General features: G+C 41.3%; 1 long non-coding RNA gene across 3 annotated transcripts; it reads right to left on the reverse strand.

Annotated features, from left to right (window-relative positions):
* Positions 1-14,984: 14,984 nt before the first annotated feature.
* Positions 14,985-22,633, reverse strand: LOC113969044. Of its 3 annotated transcripts, XR_003534725.1 has the most exons (4): positions 22,393-22,633; positions 21,950-22,300; positions 20,683-20,876; positions 14,985-15,245 (listed from the first exon to the last, which is right to left on the reverse strand). It is a non-coding gene; the product is annotated as an uncharacterized LOC113969044 (long non-coding RNA). The 3 variants fall into 3 exon arrangements; XR_003534726.1 differs by lacking the exon at positions 21,950-22,300; XR_003534724.1 differs by having other exon boundaries at positions 21,950-22,633.
* Between the last annotated feature and the right edge of the window lie 408 nt (positions 22,634-23,041).

The raw sequence follows: 23,041 nt of genomic DNA on the forward strand, positions 1-23,041 counted from the left end.
GAAAACTCCTGCACAGTCCCTTCAACTGCTGAATAAACCCAGCTTCAGAACATCATGGAACCTGTTAATCTCTCATTTTGTTTTTGCTTTAATCGAGAACTTTCATTGCATGTTCAGAGGTAATATCTTATGTAGCAGTGATGCTGAATGTACAGCACTACACACTAAATCATTCATACAGGTTTAGAGATAGTTACCTCTAAATGACAGTCTGGGTTTACTAAGGCTTTGTTTAGTGTCTGGAAGCAGGAGGGTGAAGGTAGTTTGTTTTGCCAGCAGCAGTGTCATTAGCGTACAATCTGTTGGAAAATGCTTTGCTCTTCAAAAATAAACTCCAGCATATAGTTGTGGTGAAGTGGACCCGCGTGATTTGTATGCATTCAAAGCTCTTTTCTTGATTATTGATTAAGGCACTGTTCTGTGAAAGTCAAGTATTCAAGAAAGAACAGTTGTGGTTGCAGGGTTTCTTTCATTGGAGAAATACTATGGATTTTTTTCCTCTAATTTACAAAGGTGAAAGCGAGGCAGAACTTGTTGACAGGGTTTTCATGGGGATCTACAGAAGAACCAAATTGGATGAGATATCTGGTTGTGTAAAAGCCAGAGAGAAACAGAAGGCCTTTTTAAAGGTGTTAAAAACTCAGCCCTTGCTGAGTGCTTGCAGTTTTAGCAAACACGTCTGAGCTGGCCTGCAGAAAATGCATTTCCACCTCAGTGAAAATACCACCAAGAACCCAGACACAGGCTGAGGTTCTCATCCCAGCCAGGGCCTGAATAGGAAATGAGAAAGCATAAAGTGCTGATGACACTGCTGAGGAGCATAGTCCAGGCATGTTTTCCACTGTAAATGACTTCTCTGGATGCCCTTGCTGTGGGCAGAGATGCAGGCCTGCTGCTGACCCCAGTGTCTTCCTGCAGCATTCTGTGTTTCAGACCCAGTGCACACAGAGGCTCCTGCGGCTGCTGTCATGGGCTGCTGCAAACACTCAACCCTTCTGAAAATGAGCAGCTCAGTTTTACTATTGGTCTGTATGCCAAGTGATCCAAAGTCTTGGAAAAAAAGGTGGATTTCATTTTTTTCATTCACTCTTTTTGTTTCTCTGTGCAACTGAAAAGGAAGGGAACCTTATGAGAGCCAATGTTTCTCATTTTTGGGGTGTCTAAGATTACTTCTAAAATAATTGCAAAGAGTATTTCACATCTTTGCCTAAAAATTTATTATTCTATCTCTTCTTGCTTTTTTAAACTGTCAAATACATGTCATGGCATGGACCAAGATAAAATATATTAGTTCTTTTTTTGCCAAAGCTTCTTATTTTTTTAAGAAAGTGCAAGTTTTGTTTCTACTTAATTGGTAAATAACCAGTCTGCTGAGGCTTCAAATAATCAGCCAGAACCACCCTAAAACTCTTTACCTCATCTTTCAGCAAGGTCTAATCTACTCATACGAACAAGCTCTTTGGAGTTACGTGGTTTTCAGCCAGTAGGAAGGTCTCTCCTCATCTCCGTGGATGGATACAGAAGCAGTGACTGGAGAGGACTGAGGAGACTCGGCAGGGTCTGCTGTGTCTCAGAAACATTGTGTTCCTCAGAGGGAAGTGTTTCTGTTGCTTGTCTTGCCAGGGAAGTGCATCCATTTAGTGAACCATGCCAAACCCTCAATGTCTTGCATTAATAGCAAACAAACAGACTAACATCAGCAGACACTGGGAAATGGGAGATGACAGCCAGCCAGGCTCTTTGGTGGTACACAACGAAGATGAGGCGCTTGTGTAACCTTAGCACATGAGCCCAGCATTATTCCACTGCTCAGTGGATTTCCTGGTCACTGCACAGAGCTCCCCACATGTTGTTTATCCTTTCCCTTGCCCATGGATGGGATTGTCTTGTAATCAGTGACAGACTCAGGGATGGTTTTCTGTCTCTTGATCTCAGGGGGGAACCATGATGGAAGAAGAGGAGTGCACATCATTTCTAGCTTTAGGCAGATGATGGTTAAGCTGGATGGCTAAAATAAGATCCAGCCCAGGCATACTGTTGACAGCACTCAGGGAAAATTCCCAGGGACAGATTCCAGCTAACCCTGGCGCAGCCTGCCCACCATAACTGCAAGTCTCGCTGTTGGCAGCTCGAGATGTGTGCACTGAGCTCTCCTGTCTCCTTCGTTTTTCTGCAGATGTTTATTTTAAATAGCCCTTTCCTCTTATACACGTCTGGTTCTACATGTTCCCGTGTTAAAGTCAACATAAGGTTCCAAATAAATCCCTGATGCAACCGTGACAGCTTCATTGAACTTAGTGGCAACTGCTCTGAGCTAGAGGGTGGTGACTTCACTGGAAACTACAGCAGGAGGAGGAAACTGGGATGGAAAAAGGAGGTCTGGTTTTGAATTCCTCTCGTTGCAGGCTTAGGGTGTAAGTATCCAGAGATCCCAAGGACAGTTAATCCAGATTAATTTCTGATGCGCATTACTTCAAATGCAGGAACCTAAACTTTGGAAATTAAGCTCCCTAATATGTTGTGACAGTTCAGTTTTGTTTTTTTAAGAAGCGTTTAGGCGATGTGTTTAATGTACTTTAACCACTCAATGGAGCCCCCATATCCTTGTCTACCATGGGCTCTCAAGTTGGTATAAAACCTTAGAAACAATATAGTATTTACATGCACCTTATACATGATGTTACTGTCACCGTGGGCTGAGCATAGAAAAATGTGCTTGTTTTGTTTAGGCATGATTTTTATCCATAGGATATGTGGATTTTTTTCCAGGTGCTGCTCTTCTCTGAGCTTACAGTTGTTGAATTTCAAATATTGGCAATTGATGACAGAGCCTTTAAGTTTTCTTCAAGGTCAATCTGTGCTCTTTCACTTGGGAAATCCCTGAAAAGAGTTTTAGGGCTATAATCTCCAAAGATGAAAATCCATGGGTTTTAATGGAGTTGTGTCAGCAGGGAACTTGCTTGTTAGATTTGGCAGAGCAATGGAGACAGCCTGATGGCAGTAGCTTCTGTTGTTGTCCCTGCAGAGAGGAATGAGGACATGGATAATCCTCTTCAAAAAGGATTGGACTCTCTCTGGATTCTCCACACAGAATTTCAGAATGAGTTTCATGCTGCATCTGTATTTCTCTGCAGAAAAAAAAAATAGCTTAAGTCTAGATAACTGAAGCCAGTTAAAAATATATATTCACACACACAATCACAGTTTGGGATGCAGGAACAGAACCCATGAGTAGGAAATCAGGTATCAGCAGTAATGTGCTATTACATGGAGCATGTGGGGCAGAACACTATCTTGGCTTTCCCATGATGAGGAGAAATGTGGAGTGTTGGGCTTCTGTTTGAGGGCCCCAACAGGAAACACTGTCCTGTGTCTTGTCTGCTTTGGTGTTGAAACATAGTTCATCTGTAGGCTGTGACTTACAGAGTGGCCTGTTGTCCAGTGCAGGACACCAGTCACAGCCTGTTACAGCAGCACCCTTGGTAGCAAGGGCTCCGTGCTGCCCCTAATGACAGTGGGCTTTCTGCTGCTGCACCGAGGCTGCCTCTGGTTGCCGCTTAGGTCATTTAAAATGGCATGGGCATATTTACACTGTCCTGCAGCACTGATACATCCTCACCCTCCTGGTCCTTATAAATGTGGGCTTTGCATACTGGGGTCGATCAAAGCCTTGGAATCCTGTGTCAAAGAATTGTTCTGTGTCCTCGCTGCAGAAACTCCATAGATCAGAAATAGCACTACAAATATCTGTTGTTCTGCTTTAACACTGACAGGTTTTTACAGCTTTCTGAATACCTATGTCCTCCTTTTGTGGGGAGTACAGTGGACTTTGTATCTCTTTATTAAGTACTTTAGTCAGTAGTTTTATTTTGTACAGTCCAGTTTAATATATCTCCATACATATATGTCAGTTCCTACCTGTAGGAACCCAAATATGTGTTTTGCATGTTGTTTACATATAGACATATGTACATAAAATCATATATACATCTTGCATGGAGAGTTTGTGGACATCCGTACTGTGGGTGTGTTTGCCTGTATAAAAATATTTGAAAAAGTAAATTAGAATATATTTTTGTATAGGTTTTTTTTTCTGTAATACTGATAGGTTCTAAGAAGGATACACCCTGCCAAAATTACCTCACAAGATGTCTAGAAAAGATGGTCTTTTAAACATCTTAAAAATTCCGTGATATTTGCAGAAAAGCCAAATGAAGTGGTGACCTCACAGCAACACCAATGATCCAGAAAGCAGGAGGTATAAGGTATAATCTCCATATGCTGTAAGTTAATACGGGTACAATCCCACATGCTTTCCGTGTACATATGTGCCTACTTCATTCTGAAAACTTAGCCATGGCTGCATGAAGCTTCTCCATCTTCAACTTTAGTTTTCTTCTGAATACTGAGAGGATCTAAATGACTTTGTCTATGTTAATTGAAATAAATTATATTTTTCCTCAGGCCTTAGATGGCTTTAGACAGTGAACTGATATCCCTTCCTCTATGAGGGACAGGGCAAAAGAGCAAACAATATTTGCATCATGTTCATGTGAACTAACCTCAGCTGCTGTACAATGCCATGAAACCTCTCAAGCCCAATAACCCCAACCTCTATTAACCTTTCATGCAACCAGAAACAGAAAGGTGCAGCAAAACAGCAACTGCAACCTGAGGGCATGACAAGTGGCTTTATGTGACAGAAAGGAGCTAGGTTCAGTAATGCTTCTGCTGCTGTGTCCTAGAAATTATTTGTGCCAAATATATTTTCATTAATGTTTATTTAAAAAAAAATCTAGAAAAAAGAAAAAAAGATTTTTGGCTTTTCAAAAAGCTGCCTTTGCTTCTCCTTTCTATCCCAACTGAAAAATATTGACTTGCTTCAGTCAGAGGCTGGAAACTGTGCATGTTTATTGCTTCATTTTCTGATAAGCTAAATCTGCTAATGGTCGGTAACACTGGGAGAAAATTAAACACTACTTCTGTGAAAAATATAAACTCTAGCCACTGACTGTATTAGCAAACACTGAATGACAATAGGCTCCTGTATTAAAGCATCAATTAAGCTTGCTGTAACGAGTGCTTGTTGCAAATCAGGACCACAGTCTTGTAATAGAAAAGTACATGAGGATATTTTTAATGCACTAATAAACTTATGTCTTAAATTAAAAGACATATTTGCATAAGTTTGCTTTTACAGGAATAACTAAGTGCAAAGTAAGTTTGAATGGATGTGTTCAAGAGGAAAGGAGGCTTTTGTATGAACTGTCCAACAAAATTTATCTAAAAATTTTGTATTTGTTGAGTTCCTGAATGACTGTTAGAGAGTAGAGCGTGGAGAGCACTGAAATGAAACCTTCCCATAAGGAGGAAGGAGGGGAAAACAGATGCCCATTTGACTAGAAGCGTGAAAAGTGTGTACAGGGGGTCAAAGACTGTCAGGACAGAGAAGAAGATGAGATGCCTGGTCTGCCAAGACACACCACCTGTCTGAAGTGGCAGAACAGATTGTAAAGCACTGGTGGAGGGCGGAAAAGACATGCTAATACTTATTACTTTAAACAAAGAGTGTTTAAAGTAATAAGTATTATTAAGAAGGAGCCACTAAAAGGGAAGTCAAATAACTGGGGGAGGGCAGGTGGAGTGTTTGACAGCAATTTTTTTTGTTCAGCTTAACAGAGACAGAGGGTGAAATGAGAGCTTTGCACAGGGGCAGTGCTGCTGCGCTCAGAGGGCTGAGTCACAGCTCAGCAGTGGCCCCAACTGCACGGGTCCACCAGCAACTGTGTGAACGTGATCATTCGAGGACCCTGATTCAGCATCCTACAAAATGTTGTGTTTTATGTTCTCTGTTTTCAGACTTTGGTTCAAGCATTCAAGCTCTAGGTGTTTGGAAGGCCCCAGTTCCTCTTGATGGGTATGGTGAGTCTCTCGAGCTGGTCTGTGTTTACATTACATTTAGGAGTATGGATCCAAAGCAGATTTACTTTTTAGTCCACGTGCTAAAAAGTGCAGAGCATCTGGTTGGTAGCTGAGCAGCCTTGCTGGGCTGCTGTAGAGACCTGCCTCCAACGTGAGCTGTGCTAGGCAGGAGGAAGGGCAAGTTCCAGCCAGGTCTCCACTGCCAAGGAACCATCAATCATCTGCTACACAAACCACACTGGCAACACTTCTTGGGGACAGGGACAGAAGTTTAGGGATATTGCTTCTCCTTTTCTTGTATCAGTGAGTCTGGTAATTTATGTTGTACAGTGAAGATCTTGGATTGTACGTTCTTGAAAGGTTCTTTTCTCTGAAATCCCTGGTACTCAGTCTTTACTCTGACTCCAGTTTAACTACCTTGGCTGACTGACTGAGGAACTAGCTAATAGCCAGGATGAACTTTGTCTGTTTAAATGCTTGTGGCTTTGGTGTATAATGTAATATGATGGTGTCCCCTGGGACATCGTGGGAAAATGGAAAAACCAATTCCATACGCATGTTTGCAATATTAGAAAGGCAGCTTGATCAGGTTGGGCAGGCTTGGATTCTTTTTATAGTAGGACAAGTAAAACAAGATTATGTTTCTCAAACTCTTTGGATTAAGAATTTCTTTCACATGAGTAAATATTTATAGAAGTTATATTTAATGGTTTCTTCACTGTAGAAGGATAGTTTATTTTATTTTTTAATGAGGATTCTACAAACTGAGACAGCTTGGTAGACCCAACTTTTTCCTCATTTAACCATGTATACCAGGGTAAACAAAAAAAAAAATCCAAAATCAACTTCAGTTCTGGCATTCTCAATTGCCTAATTAAAGGTTTATAGGGATCTTTAGGTAGATATGTTTAATTACACACCTGACTTTTGATGTATAAAGTAAACTGTTCCCTGTATGCAACAGAAAATACTTTCCCAGAAGTTACCCAGAAAAGGCCAACTTCTATTTTGCTGTTCTTACAGAAAGGATGATATTCCAGTGCTTCTTTTGCCAGGTTGTTAGTGATAGTGGAAAATGTGACTGCAGGCACCTGAACTGTAGGGTGACTAAAGGTGAGTCGTGGTGCCAGAGAGGCATGTGGCAACCTGTGTCCCTGCAAAGACACCAACAGTGGCTCTGGTCCCAAAGCCCTTACGGTGCCTCTGAGAGTCCCCTCCACAGGAGGATCTCAGTCAGAGCCTCACATTCTTCCTGTGTGTCAGGAAGCAGTTTGCAGAGCAGTGTGATCTTGAACTTGCAAGATATTCTGAAGCTGCAAGAGGTGAACAAGCACATGGACCCTGTCCCAGGGAAAGCATGAAGAAAAGTGGCATGTGGAGGAAATACAGCTGAGTTTGAGCTGTGCTCTTTCAGAGTGATCAAGAATAAGTCACAAGATCCTCACACATTAATTTCACTATTTATGACTAGAGAAGTAAAACATTTCTCTGGAGACAAGGAAGTAAAAGCAATTCTCAGTGCCCTGAGCATGGGACCATTTTGGGCCTGAAAAGATTTAAGAGGTTCCTCTTCATTCAGTCCCAGTTACTTCTGCCTATCTGAACACAAACTTCTGCAGCCTCTTCCCAGGCTTCTTGTTCCTGAAACAAAGTCATTTCCATTTAGAGCCCTCCAAGCCCCGTCCACCATAAGCTTTTCTTTGACCTGCTGGGTGTGGACATTTTCCACAGAGCACACTGTCCTGCCCACCCTCCTTTTACCAGACATGGCCAACAATTAAGCCAATTAAGCTATATGCAGGATTAAGTCTATAGGGCCAGGTTCACAAAGGGACTCTGGTGTTTGAAATGGGAATTAAGCTGATTATCAGCATATCACTCTCATTATACGGTCTTTGAAACTTTCATAGCCTTGTGCTTGTGCACATTTCCTCTCGGAAAGTTCCTGTGTGCTCAGAGAGGGAACAGAATTCCCTTTATGCTGCCCCCTCAGTGAGAACTGCCCCAGGGTGAGTTGTGGGCTGGGGGTAGCCAGCCCCCACCTCTCCCATGCCGTCCTCAGGATCCATGAAAAGCACTCTTCCCCACATCCTTGCAATAGGCTCTCCTTGCTCTGTGTCTTAGGAAAGCCTGTTTGAACCATCTTGTTTCACACCTTTATGTACAAAGTCGTCAGGGGACAAAGGACATTTCTATTGGGAAAGGCTCACAGAGCTTTTCTTTCATGTGTGACAGATGCTTTCAGAATACATTTGAGGGAATCTGCATAATTGATACACAACACCAGTGACCCAGCCTGAATGACTTAAAGTCTATTTTCATCTCGTGTGGTTCAGAAGCAGCCAGTTCAGAAGCAGTAGAATTTGTAAGGCTCCATTAAGATGTACAGGTCTTCAGGCTCTCTAGCAATGGGGACCATGTAAATATCTGAGGACAAATACCCCAGGTTTCATTAGCAAGATAAAATCCTCAGGGTGAAATATGGGAAATCAAATGCGATAAGGAAGTGATTGTGAGCAGGTTATGCATAATGTCAGCCACACAGGCTGAGGAGTAATGAAAGGAGGGGAAAATGATGAGCTCTAAACTGCAACGATTGCCCTGTGAGCCTTGACTGCTGCAAGACATTTCCTCCCCTCTGTCAGTCCTAGAAAGGCTTAGCAAGCTTTTTAATAAAAAGCCAACATGGAAATTTTTTTGACAAGGTACACCGTTCAAAGTGTTGTTTCTGTCAGCAGCATGTTGTACTACCCCTCCCTCTTCAGATTTTCATTTTCATCCAGGCATAAAGGCTCATCCCAAAATGAGAACTCAGGTGGATTAGTTTCCTCTCATTGAACAGAAAGTATTTGAATTGCCCAGGCTGTGAGCTTGATGATTCTGGTCAAGCCTTTTGGAGAGGCTATAAGTTTCCCAAGGATGAGAGTTAGATAAACATTATGTTTCATTTTAAAAACGTTTTGCAGATCATTACTTTGCTTATTAATGGTTCTTCCTTTCTTTCTCTGATTTTTCTCTTTCCCTAAACTCTGTGATTTACTACAGTGCCCATGCCTTGGTGTCCAGGGTATGTGAGACTGCAGCCCTTATGGGCCAGTGGAGTTCTGCTTGGGGTCCCCAGCAGGGCCTGGCCTTCCCGAGGGTGCCTGTAATAAAGACTTCAGCGATGTTCAGTAGAGTCTGAGTGTTCTGAAAGTAAGACATCCAGAGTCATACAATACTCACTTCCAATAAAGTGGGTTTATCCCATGTTCAGCTCCCTGACTCACCACAAATCATTGGATGAGTTGTTCTCTTGTCACCATGCTCCATTTAAATTGAGGATACAGTGTAGTATTTCTTCCCCTGCCAGGAACACTGGCTTTGCACTTAGTTTCTCCAACCTTCCTGTGCACTTTCTGGTGTCTCTGCATGAATGGCTTTTGCTGGGCACCCTTGAGAGATGGGTGCAAGACCACCTGGGTTGGATCCAGTGTGGCAGGTCCCACATTCTCAGATGCTTTGTGGCAGCGCAGCTGTTGTTCCTGTAAAGTATCAATGTGGTGAGCACGGCCAGTCTCAAAGACAACATTTGTTCCCTTTCCTTCTCTAGTTTCAATAATGTTTCTGAAGTCATGGCTATTCTTCTGTTCCAGTTCTCTGTGTAATGACAGAGCAAAGACATCTCACAGAGGCAGCACAGAAAAGCTTGGCGAAGTATGGAAATCACATTAAAAATGATCATTATCAGTAACCATGAATAAGTTATCGGCACCATTCAGCCTAACATTATAATTGCTATAAATCATTTTGAGACACATTTATGTTTAGTGGCCAGTAAGAGTGAGAAACTTGTAATTTAGTTCTGACAGACACACTAGGAAGTGCCTCTTTACGAAGTGCCTTGGTACACAAAGCTCTGCATTACTTGCAGACCCTGTTGACTGAGAAAGCAGCATCATACACTTTGTATGGCTATTTCAACAAGCCAGGTAGGTTTTGTACAAGTGAACCCAATGTGAACCAGTTGCAACCGGAATGCAGCCAACAGGTCTTCATCTTATTCTTCCCATTGGTGAAGAGACTCAAGCCCCTCTTCCAACCCAACCCATTCTGTGATTCCCCACAAATGGGCAGGGTGTGCTAAACTCCTACAAGTGAACTTGTGCAGCTCCAGGACAGGCTTCTCCAGACATTCTGAAACTTCCCAGCCCCCTATCCAGTGGGGTGGCACACTCCAGGAATTTGGCAGTGCCCCCTTGAATAACAAATTTGCATTTCCCTGAAGAAGCAGAGCTGTGCTATTCTATCTGTAGGTTACTAGAGAATCAGCTTTTTTGCTTGGTACAGGAACATACATTTGGAATAAAGGGACTAAGTTACAAAGGAAAGAAACTACATAGCATGTTATCAAAGTTAATACTGAATAAGAGAGATTCTCTTTAACTTCTGCAGCCTTTCACTTGCTTATGAGCAGGCTAGTTAGCTCTTTGAACCTAGTCCAGGCTTAATGTGTCCTGGAGAATTCTTGAAGGAATGTCTTTTCTACTTTTGTTTGAAGTCGGGTCTGTGCTACCCAGGCCACAAGATTATTTGCTCTTGTCTTTAAACCAAATGGAAAAATCCAGCTTTTTTTGCTTTCCCATTCATAATTCTTGTGTTTGGATTGTTAAGATATCATATGACCATGAAGATGTTTGGGTCCTTATGTCTCCTTCCCTAACATTTTAATGACTGTGCCTATTTCTGTTCTTTTCCTAGATTAAACATTGCCTTCATAATTTTGCTCTTTCTTGTTCATTATGGAGCCTTAAGACATAGTAGCAATATTTTATACATCTTGTATCACAACACTTTATAATTCTCCCTGCATTTTAACAAGAGAGGTAAAATTTACTACTGGCAATCTGTAGAGTTCAAAACCACTATTTGGACATGAAGGAATTAAAAAGTGGAGATGGCAACACCTCTTATAATTTTTATAAGATTGCATTTAGAGTCACCATGGCATGTAGTATATAGGAAAATGTGTTACTTTGGCTAGGAAACACTGCACCCGCATAATTCTTTGTTCAAATCTCCTGCAATATTAGTCTAGGTCCTTGTATTACAAAAAAATTTCACTGTGATTAAATGGAATTAGTGGATGATACAGTACTTAATGCAGAAGTAATAATATGACTTCCCTCATTAGTGCAGGACTGCTATAGCTTCTTAATTGATTTTAATCGGCATTTAATTAGAAAATGTGAATCTCCTGTGGCTAGTTCATATTTCACACTATCCTAAGGTAGACTAATTTCTTTTCTACAAGTGGCATCCCAATTTCAGGTTAGGAAAAATATTTTATTTGGCTTGTGACCTTTGAGGCTCTCTCTGTACCTCACAGACTTGGACTGTTTATCAACCCTAAGCCTCTAAAGGTCACCATCACCTGTCTCAGGAAAGAATCCCTTTTTCTATCTCTGGAGTAGAGTTTCCTAATGTTGAAGTACCTCAGAGGCTGTTGTACTTGTACAGCAGGTATCCAAGTATTTCTTGGGGAAATAATGCAAGGACTCCGTGTTCAGAACTTGTGGGAAGATACGGACAAAAGTTTTATCATCTCTGTAAGGCTGAAAATACCCGTGAGTCCATATATTGAAAGGGTGATGAAAGGTACTCAATGTAATACTATATTGTTTCAGCTCCAGAAGGAATGCCTTGAATAGAGAGGGAGACTATCCTGCTCTTCGAATGAATAGCATAAAGAAATCCCTGTGCTAGCGTGATATGAAAGTTTTATCACATTCTGGGTTTTCAATTGTGCTGTATTAAACCATATTAATATTTGGTTTTTCTAGGGCAGTCGAAAATCATTGGTAATGATGAATTTTTCATTTACACTAGTGCCAAATGATCAGCCTTAGTGCTCCTAGGTCAGTCAATCATTCCACTCTAGTGGAACATTTCTGCCTTTAAGGCAAATGAAACTTTTTTTCTCTCTGTCTCAAGTGTAGATAACTTATGGGACAAACTCACTAATAGCTTATCGTATGTGCAATGGCTGTTGCCCTATGATCCATCAACATACCCAAAATGAAAAGTGATTTCCCCAGAGACTCAGGATAGAGCTGCTCATAGCTTTTTTTTGTGTACCTGAATGTAGATTCTCTATTAAGCAGCCAGATGAAGCAGAGTCTCTCTACCCAGCCATGTGACTTGCTAAGAAGGAAAAAAAAACCCCTAGAGTCTGATCCAAAAGTGGGTATAATATACAGATATCTTGATTCCAAGGGCATTCAGAACAGTAATCCTTCCCACCATTGGAACAACATGAGCTCATGCTGAAGCAAAATTGTATTTAAACAAAATGACCTCCGAAAACATTAATCCTAATAGTCCATTTTGTAATGGAAACCTACAGGATTATTGCCCAAATTGTGGTTTTGCTGTGAGTTATGTATGGTGTAGATTTCTTAACAGTCATTTGCCTCAGTACAGCAAAGGAGAAGGCAGGTGTGGCTGCCCTTAAACCCTGCTTACAACATCACTTCCAAACAAAAGCATCTGACCCTTTGGTTTCTGGCTTTGTTTGGCACAGAATTGTAACTGCAGGGATTTCTCAGTGACGTTCACTCATTTTGTCTTTCTTTTAATACTGCTGCTCTGAGATTGGTAGTATATTGAAACTTGAGTAATTACATCTGCCTGCATGGTGTATTTAGCCTTACAACACAATATTCCTTTCTTTGCTTTATGTCTTTTATTATTGCCTGTTTTCTGAAGCCTTTGAATTTAGCTCAAACTGTAAGGTTAAAAGCTGTTGATTTCTGAAAGGTAAAAATGAACAAACAACAACTCCTCCAAAGCTCACTAAATCAACATATTTGTTTGCAAACCAGCACCAACAAAAAGGTTGCTGAGGAGACCTCTGCTTCTTTCTGCTTCATATCCTTGCTTTGTGCTGCTTGCCTGTCCTGCTTTCCCCCTTTCTTTTTAATACTGTGTCTTTGTTTCTTCTCTCCCACCTGCTATTGCATTTTTCATCTGCCTTCTGTATTTGTCTCCTGTACCTCCTTCAAGTTTTCCTCCGGAGGAACCTTCCATCCTGAAGATGGCATTGTTTGAGAGAATGTCTCCCAGTAAAATACCAGCAGACCAGGTTCTTAGGTGCCCTGTAATGGTGGAAATCAGACCCAGTGAGCAGGATTGACCAGAAACTGTATTATTTTTCTACTAGCATTTTACTTTTGTTTTAACCCACTTAGGCTGGCAGGAATAATTCCAGTGCAAGGCATGATGTGAACAGTAGTCGGATCTCAGTCTGGTTTAGTGAGGAAATGCTGTAAATCCACTCCAACAGGTTGGTTGTTTTGGACTTTAGCACAGACTTTTCACACCATTTTCTATGATGGTTCAATGAGTTAGGTGCCCAAATCTGAGGTCATGTAATCTCCAGTTGTCCTTATTGGTGTCTGGACAAGTAGTTTTCACTTTGCATCTGTGGTATTGGTTATGTCTGGACATCCTTAGGCATTTGAAAGCACTTTAGCACTGGTCTAATTAAGCTCTTACTAGGGGCAATGGTAGAACTGCTGTTGATCTCACAGAAAAGAAGTTTGACAAATGCCAAGTGGTTTTGAAAAGCCCAGTGAAGTGCTTTACAGTTGTCCTGCTATTCTGGAGCAGGAATGAATAGGGATGTTAAGAGTGCTGCTTAATGGCCCTTCTCAGGCTGCTCCTGCAGTGGTGGCTCTTGCTTTTGCCAAAGCCAGTGGGGAGAGTGAGCTTGAGCAGGAGCTGCTCTACGAGAACTACCCCTGCTCAAGCTCAGATTCTACTTAACACGGTATATTTAAGATTTATTTTTAAAGGCTCTTATAAATACAGTTTTGTGGTACACGTGTCTGAGGCGAAGTTAGAACCTCACATCAGTCGTGTGCTGTTCTGCAGCAAAGACAAACGGGCATGAGAAGCATATGGGAAGCTGAATAAAAATGCAGTGCCTGAATCTGCTCTAGAGACAAACTTGTGAAGTGGCTGTTCCCCATGTTTCATGAAAATGAGAATCTCTTACTAGCCCAAAGTGGAAAAATGCTTTATGTTTGCATGTAATAACATGTGTTGTCTTTGAAAAATCTATTTATAGGCCTTGTCAATGGCAGCTGTTCAGCCCACTGTCTCACTGCTACCTGCCAATTTTCTCTTTATGCTTCTATTAACTGGAGCTTTGGGATTCACAGTTTATTCTAATTCATTCTTAATGATAGAAAGCCAAAGTCTCTTGTGTCAGTACTTGTGAGATATGCTGAAGCACTGCAGTCAAACTTTGTATGGAGAGGAATATTTTTTTTTTATTTCTCTATACTTCTGGATGATTTTTATACGTTCAGAGTATCAGGGTCACAACTGGTGTCAGAACAGAATGTGTCAGTAAGAATGAAGTTTTGCAATCTGCATTGTTTTAAAGGACTTTGATCCTGTCCATCCATGAATAATTTCTTGGTCTCAGGGATATTCCTTTAGTCTTTTAGACAGGGGCTAAGTAAAGGTTGCTGTCACTTTTTCTGAGGCAAACCTGTGTATTTCTGAGATGTGATTCTGTTAAAGGGTTATGTGAGTGCTATCTCAAAGAAGTTGTTTAGCAGTGTAGGGAAATGCTTGCTTTTGTAATGCAGATTTTTAAGCAGAGTTACTTGTCACTTCTCCTTTCATTATCTCTGAAACTTCATAGAGCACCAACTTGGCAGTAGAGACACTGATGGGAAGTCTGTGAGAAAGTTTAGCACACTTAAAGCAGGCAGAACAAGATCATGTGGGTCAGGTAAAACATTTCTGAAATACCATTTTCCATTATATGTCTCAGTAGCAAGCGCTGCTGCTGTTCTGTGTGTGAGGGGGTAGAGGTGACTGCATATTTGTGATATTTAGTTGATCTATTCCAACAAACTTGGCTTCATTTCCTCCACACAGACAGCAAGTCAAAGGAAGATGTATTTAGCAAGAGGCATCCTACTGAAGTTAAAACTAAAAGCTATAAAAAGAGCTGACACTTTGAGTTAGGCAGAAGAAACAATCCTTTATTGTCCCAATGAGGTTGAAGCATGACAGAAATGAAGGCTCAGTATGAATGAGTTAATAACAAAATCTAGTGCCTTGCCATGTTCTTAGAACTGTTCAAGGGTGTTGAAGGAGAAAATGTAGTCTCAGGTCATATCATGATATTACTGGGTGCAATATGCACTGATGTCCAAGGGATTGTGCTGTTTGTTCCAGGATTGAATTGAAAACTTCATGGTTGGTTGGTTTGTTTTTTTTTTTCTTCATTGCTTGGGTGTGCAGATAAATGCAGTAACAGAAGACTGTCAGAAAATTAACAGAAAAATTATCAGTGGATGTCAAGACTATAGCATTTCTCCTATCCTGATTGTATTACCCTTGAGCAGCCAGGAAAGCTATAAAAGAAAACAAATTTTCTACTGTACCAAAACTGACTGCTTTAATTTCTACTTTCATTTAGAGATAGATATTTGAGAAGTAATAAATATTCCTAAGCTGTACAAAAACACCACTTCAGTTAACCCCAAAAGAAGAGAAAGAACAATAGGTGAAAATGCAGTGCACTCAAACAGAGAAATTAAATTGATGTCCTGGAAAAATAGACACAGATCAGGAAATCCTCTCACTGATGGGTACCCAGAAAGCACAGATGCCTAACATGGTCAAATATTCCTTTATGAACTCCCTCCCCTCCTTTTTTAACCTGAATTTTAAAAGTTCTCCGCATGAGATTATTTTTCTTCTTTCTCTGTACTGAGGGTCTTTGTAGAAGTGCAGTAAAAACACAGAAAGGAAATAGAGAGTCTGCTGAGGACAAGTGACCTAATTTATGGCTTTATGTCCCAAGTCTCACCAGAATGTCCAAGGATAACATCAGCTAGCTCACTCACAGTTACTAATTATGAAAAAGCTTGGCAGGGCAGCCTGAATCTTTTTATTAGGCCAAGTAATATGGCTGTGGGGAAAAAGGGAAATATCTGGAGTAAATAAGATCTTCTACCAGTTCATTAAAAATATATGATTTGGATTGTTGGAAGATGCAACAATCTTGGGCTTCCTGACAAGCCCTTGTTGGTTACCACACAAACCTTCCAAACTACCACTAACGTATGCACAGCAGCTTTGGATAATTTATTTGCTCGTGTCCTAAGATGCAGGGCCTTGAATGGACATGACTCCCAGAAGGTGGGTACTCGATGATTTTGGGGAACATGTGGTGAACTTTGAGACAATTTGGAGTGTGTTTGTCAGAGCTGCTGGAATTAGATCAGCATATGCTGCTTGAGGAGCTGGCCAGTACACAGATGTGGGGGAGAAATAAGGGAAAGGTACAAGTGCGAGTTAAGTTGTTGTTGTGAAAATCACTAGTTACATAATTTAAAGAAACAATTATCTGAGGAGGGGGAGAAGAGAAGGCAATATGGCCTTTTCAATGCAAAAGAAAACTCTGAATCAATGCTGAAAAAAACAAATGGCAAGGTCATTAGATTGACAATGAATAATAGAGCAGCTAAGAAAGGCAATTGTGTGCTTCCATTCTTAAGAAAGCCATTTCTTCTGGCAACCAACCATCCCAACCAGAGACTAGAGTCTTATTAGAGTAGGAAATGAGTTGTTCTGCTGACTTCACGCGTGTAGTGAATTGGCTGCAGAACTTCTACAGCAAAGTTCTTTTCAAACAAGTAGCAAATTGCAGATGAGATTCGTTAATATGCCTCACGGCACTCAGCTGTGTTAGTACATGCCAGAATGTGCACAACATATGGAGTTTAGGTATAGATTTAAACGTGTTAAATTTGACTCTCAAATTAGATTGATTATGTTAGTGTTAGACAAATATTATCTGAAAGGACGCAAACACAGTAGTTATCAAAATAAAGCACCAAGCAGAAAGATGGATGTGGCGTGCCCAGACTTAGCTGATTGCTGTACTGAACTTTATCAGGACACTGAAGCTGTGCTGGTTTCTCACTTGTGTGAAGTGATTGTACTGTGTGATGGCAGCAAAGTCCCACAGATCTGATTGCAAAGATTAGTGAAAGGCTCGGTGTTATTAAACCTCTGTCATTCTTCCTCTGTTTTCTGCAGACACAAAAGAAGTATATTTTGAGATATAATAAGAAGAGACAAAACTTCTGTTTTCCTGTGCAGGGAAGGCACGGGATATGCCATAACTCTCGGTGTAACGAGAGCGCCTGCTGAGAGAACTAACAATAGGCCATTCACTAAAAAAGCACCAGTAATTAATCCTGGAGTTATACAGGGTTGTAGGCTAGTTAGAGGCCTGGCGTAAATGAGTATAGTCTAATGGTACCCTAATTTACACCCCAGTTCTATGGCATTTAAAGCTATTTACAGTATAAGCATTAGTTTTTATAATTTGTCCTGCCAGAGGAGAGATTCTCTTCTATATTGCATTGTGTAGGTGCTGGTTTCAGCATTTGCTGGGGGAGAAGAACAGTCAGGTCAGCTTGTCTAGTTGGAAACTGTTGTTTTATTGAAAATAATTGCAGTTTTCATGATAAAATGTTGTATGTATTATATTAAATTTATTCCTATACGCTTGTATTGAGCAATCGTGTAATTAAGGGATATACCAAGGATTTCCACTGTAGAAAACAACAACCTATTCTGAAGACTTTAATATAGCTGTAAAAGCTGATTATATGTTGGAGTGTGAGTGCAAAGATCTTGGAGAAAGAGCTCTTTAGTGCATATAAAAGACATCTCTATATAATGGCTTATAAACATCTTCCCTCAAAACCTGACAATATTGAAGGGAGATGATGAAGAGCTACTCAAAAATCCATTTAACTGATAAGCTGAATGCTCCTAATAAGCCAATTTCAGGCATCACAGTGAAATAAGTGAAAACACAATCTGAAGCAAGAGTCTGAGCCATAAGAAATCCTGCCCTTTCAGGACAGTTTTTACACAAAGTGTGTTCTTTAGACCTTGTTTAATGGTGATAATGTCAGCCCTTGAGGTACCCACAGTTGGCACCTGCTGCCAGTCTCTGAGTGCCAGGTACAGTAGGAGTAGGAGCCAATCCCATCAGTCACTGCGGGGTTGTTCTTAAAAATGGCAGAGCTCAGTTTAATTTCTGTATAGGAGCAGCACCTGCTGCCTGTGGGACAGAAAGCCTGGCCTAGCAGGCTGCGGTGCTGAGAGTCTGTCTGCCTGCAGAGGTTGGATCTAAGCTTGCTGCGCTGCAAAGGACAGTGCTGGGTGTGAGTGAGCTCACGCCTGGGCATGGCTGCTGCTCAGGCACTGTGGGAGATTTAATGAGATCCACAGGGAGAATGAGCCCAGTCATGCCCACGCAGCCCAAGGGCAAGTGCAGCTAAACCAAGGCTCTGGAGCCGCCAGAGAACTTCACCATGCATTTCTTTCCTGCCTTGAGCTTTCACTAGCTCAGGACCTCTGTGTTGCACTCCATCTCATGCAGGACTGATGTCCAAAGTCCTACAGAACTGCAGATTATACACCAGGGCTGCTCTCATCTCTTTGCAGTGTTCTCTGGTTTTCTTCCAGTACACCCTTTGCACCCTTAGAATGGGTATGGGGGGGGGGTGACCCCATGAGACAGGAGTTACAGCTTCCACAGGGAGCTGTGGAAGGACTTTGTCTGACCACACCAGTGGGAAACTATACTGAGTTTCTCTGGACTGGAAGTTGCTCTTTGCCTTTCACACAGAAACCTCTTTGGTTTTCAGTGTATCCTTTAGAGATTTTTGGCAGTGGTTTATTCAGTAACTAAAATTTTCTGCTTACCAATTCAGTTTCAGAACAGGAACAGAAAACCAAACAGAGGGTGCAGATGGGAACAGCAGCTGAACAGGGCAGGGTGAGCCTCAAGTGAATGACAGTTCCTAAGCAAATGCTCTACATTTCTTAAACTCTTGGATTTTTGCTATTCTGGCACAGCCTGTCTAGAAATAGCAGTGCCTGGGATCAGCTCTCCTTGCAGCAGTGGGTTATGTGACAGAGAGGAGCCCTTCTGCAGGGAAGGGCAGTTGTGAGCACTCTGCAGCAGCCCAGCTGCCTGTGGCTCTGTCCATACCCAGCTCACTGGTGGGATCTGAGGTCAGGGGGTGTTGTGTGTGAGCCCAGGGAGCCCTGGAAGCTGCAAGATCAGAGCCCAAGTTTACATTTGCCATAACCAGGCTTTGTTTTCAAAATAAGAGGCTCTGGCCACAAGGCTGAGCTCTGTGCTCACCTGAGTTTGGAACTGCCTTTTACTCTCAAGTCCTGCATTATCCTCTTCTTGCTTCTGCCTCTCTAAGAGCAGGCCTTCAGGGCTTAATTTGTATATATGGTTGACATAATTATGCATGTAAATTAGACATGCTCTTTTAACTTCATCGCATATCTGACTACCCCATTAAAGAGATTTAAGGGCACCTCTGGTCAGTGAAGGTGACTTAAAACTAACTTCTTTCATATCATGTGAGTATACTTTGTTTCAGCTGGGTCCTGACCAGCAGAAACCATTCCAGGTTTGTTCTCAGCTCATGTCTGATGGCTCCCTTAGGGCCATTATATTTTTATATATATGTGTATATATTCATAACCATATCCATATCTATATATAAACTCATTTTTAATCTAGATTCATTTAGATAAAATAAAGCATTTCAAATATTTAGAAGAGAAAGGAAAGGACAAGTTGCTTTCTTGTGAGAACTGAGTCTTCCTTGAAGACTGAGCACTTCGATAATTTTCTGCAGCAGTTATCTTCAACACCAGATTTTGGCAGAACATGATTGAATTAGGGCCCGAGGGTACAAATTCCATTTCAGGAGTATGTTGGAAGGAGTCTGCCAGCATAAAGACAGAGACAGTATCTGCAGTGTAAAAATTGGGAACAGAAGGCATAGGGTCGGGAGAAGGAGGGGCATCATGACTGGAGAGGGAGCAGCAGACAGAAAGCCTTGGCCAAAGCCCCCTTTGAAGTCTGTGGCAGAGCCAGACTGGGCCCAGGCACCTCAGTACAGGTGAGGGAGGCTGCAGGCAGTGGTGTGCACTTCACTCCCCTGGTGGGAAACACTCTGTACAGGCTGAGGGTAAGATGGATTTTTCTGATCCTAGCCCAGTATTTCCACAAAATCCTTTCCTGTCCCTGTACATTTTTTAAAAATGTTACTTTATTTTAGCCTATCTTTGGGATTAGAGCATTGGCACTAAGTGCAAATGAGTATTTTCTCCCATGTGCTTGAAGACCACCCAATCAAAAACAGGACCAGAGGAGTTGGTGTTACGCACAAGTTTAACTTAATCCACCACTGAACTTCAGCTACTTGCATTGCACCTCTTTTGTTGGTTTTAATCATTGTGTCACATTATTGTTTGAAGCTGGCAGCATTTTATTTAATCAAGAGCATTTGCTTAATTCATTTTCAGTTTCTGCAGCGCGTGTCTGATGGGGTAAGAACCAGTTACAAATGGCATCAGTGATAGTGAGTGGCCCAACTCCTCATACCCAGAGCAGCAAAGTTAAACCTTATAAAAAACCTGGAGCAAACTCCAGGAAAGGAAAGCATCCAAATGGATGGAATTGCCTATAAATCCCAAGGGCAAGGGCTCCCTGTAGTACAGTGTGAGGCTCTAGAACAAACCCACTGTGCAGACATTAGAAAGGGAAGAAGGGGACAGAACAGCTGATCATTTTAAGTAACTGAAGGAATTTTTGAAAAAGAATAATTAAATTTAGTTAAGTAAATTAAATATGAAACTTACTGTGTCGATATAGAAGCAGTAAAAAAAAAATCAGTGCACTGCTTTGCACTGGTTTCTCTTTAACGCAGGGTAAGCGTCTTGCTTTAAGATGTGCATTGTGGGGAACTGCAAATTCAGTCCAGTTCTTCAGGCCCTGTGACTGCCAACTCCAGTGAGCCTGCTGGATTGCAGGAGTTGGATGTCTGCTGAGCAAACTGGGGAGGGGAATGAACAAGTATTAACCTTTTTCTCAGGGGTCAGAGCACAATCAAAATGCCCTTCCACAGAAAGTAACAGAATGAGATTAATTTTACATGCTACAGCTATGATTGTCCAAGTGTTATAGGGAAGGCAGGATAAATTCAGGCAGACAGGGTTTCATTAATTGAGGGAATTTCCAGGCTAATTTACAGGTGTTCAGGGACCTGACCTATTTCAATTTGAATAATAGCTGATGACAGAGTTCAATATGCAACAGCCTTCTATTTAAACAGAGGGGAGAGATTTGTTTTGGGCTGGGGCTTCTTAATTAGTATTCCCCAAATATGGCATCATTTTGCTAAGCCCAGCTAGCACCTATTTCCTTGTCAGATTTAAACTTAAAATCAATGCCTTTAGCTTTGCTCTATGTAAAAGATTAAAAAAACCCAAACTAAAGACAAAACTTGGGTTATATCTGGTTATTGATTTAAGTTTTAATCTGAATTAAAGGGGGAAAAAAACTCAGAAAAACTCTCAGATACTTTTTAAATTCTTCCTTTGATAATTAGCCTCTTATTTCAAGTTTCATTTGGTTAATGGACAACTATCTTGGCCATTAACTTTATCTAAAGTGGATGTTAATTAATGATAAATTACACTTTCTGTGGTGCTATGTGTTATACCCACCTGAATACCAACAGTCATCCCCAACTCACTCTATCAGTAAGAGGGAAACAACAAAAGAGAGGATGACCAGAAGCCATGGAAGACAATTCTATTACCAGCTCTGGTCTTCCAGTTACTCACTGTAACTTGAAATTACTTGCTAAGTTTTGAAATTTCAGCTATAATTTTTAACTGCAGGGGTTTTAGCCTATTTAGAACGAAATAATCTCAAGCCCTCTGGGGGATCAGTTAATATTTAATGCTGTTGTACTCTGACGTCAAGATTTCATGAGTACGTAACAAAGAAATGTGTTTAGCTCACAAATTCCTTGAAGCACAGCAAAGAGCAGAATGCACACCTCTAATAGTGGGTTAATTCAGCTGTTTTCTATGTCACTTTTCAGTTAATACCAAAACGTACCTGCCTAAGGTAACAGTGGCACTGAGCCTCCTGGTTACTGCTGTTTGTGTTTCATTACAGTCCCTAGTGCCTGACAAAGGTAGTTCTGGTCTTGCACACTGTGCAAATACTTAGAGGAAGAAAGACCCTGTCTCTGGAATGTTTGCAGTCTCCTAGATGTTACTCACTGACTTTGTACATCTCTGTAATAAGCTTTAAGTAGAGGGAGTTGCTTTAAATGTGTAGCATCTCACTTAAAACCAGGCTTAACCTTCAGTATGATACTGCCTGGCAGAGCGATCTATCTGTTAATCACTTAGATTCCCTGCTGACTGTTTTCCATCCATTTCCATCTCTCTGTTCTGGCTTCTCCTGGTTGTAGGGGGAATAGAATATTTCTCACAGCCTGTCCCAAAATCTTGGTACAAATACTCCTCAGAGTTTGGGGCTCAGCATATACCAACCTTTAGAAGTAAACTTGTGCTAACAGCAGTCTTACTCCTAACAATCAGAGCAGCAGTAAAATGAGACAGCCCCAAATGTCACCATCAGATTAATGACAGATAACCACTATGCAACCCAATGCAAACTAGTTCCTGAGAATAACTCCTGTTGTCTGTCCCATAGTTTAAGAAACTGTTAGGCACAGACAGCTCCTGTGAATGGCATTTCTCCATCTCCCGGCAAAGCGTGCACACTCATGCCCAGATCTCATAGGTTGCATCACAGACAGTATCTGTGACTGGGGAAGACAGTTTCTGTGATGCTGAGTAGTTCCCACGGTTCTTCCCCAGACAAACAATCTTGGCATTTGTGAAATATTAAGTTTATAGAGAATAGTGACTTCTTTCTTGTTCAAGAAATAGCATTGAGCTCTCCCATGTTATTTTATTGGTGTTCATTTTCACAAAAGGCTAATAATCTTGTTTCGTTCCTTGTCTCCATTGTGAAGTGCATTTGCAGCTTCTTTAATCTTTTCAAGATAAGCAAGCCAGCCAGAGGCTAAATAATTACTGACAGCTGCTAGGTACTGTCTGTCCTATTAGATGTGTTAATCAAATTTTGTAACTGTGTAGAAACTTCAGCATTAGCAGAACAAGGTAACTTGGTCTT

The sequence above is a fragment of the Neopelma chrysocephalum genome, unplaced genomic scaffold (genome assembly GCF_003984885.1).
Source record: "Neopelma chrysocephalum unplaced genomic scaffold, ASM398488v2 Primary Assembly neopelma1_70, whole genome shotgun sequence".
NCBI lineage: Eukaryota > Metazoa > Chordata > Aves > Passeriformes > Pipridae > Neopelma > Neopelma chrysocephalum.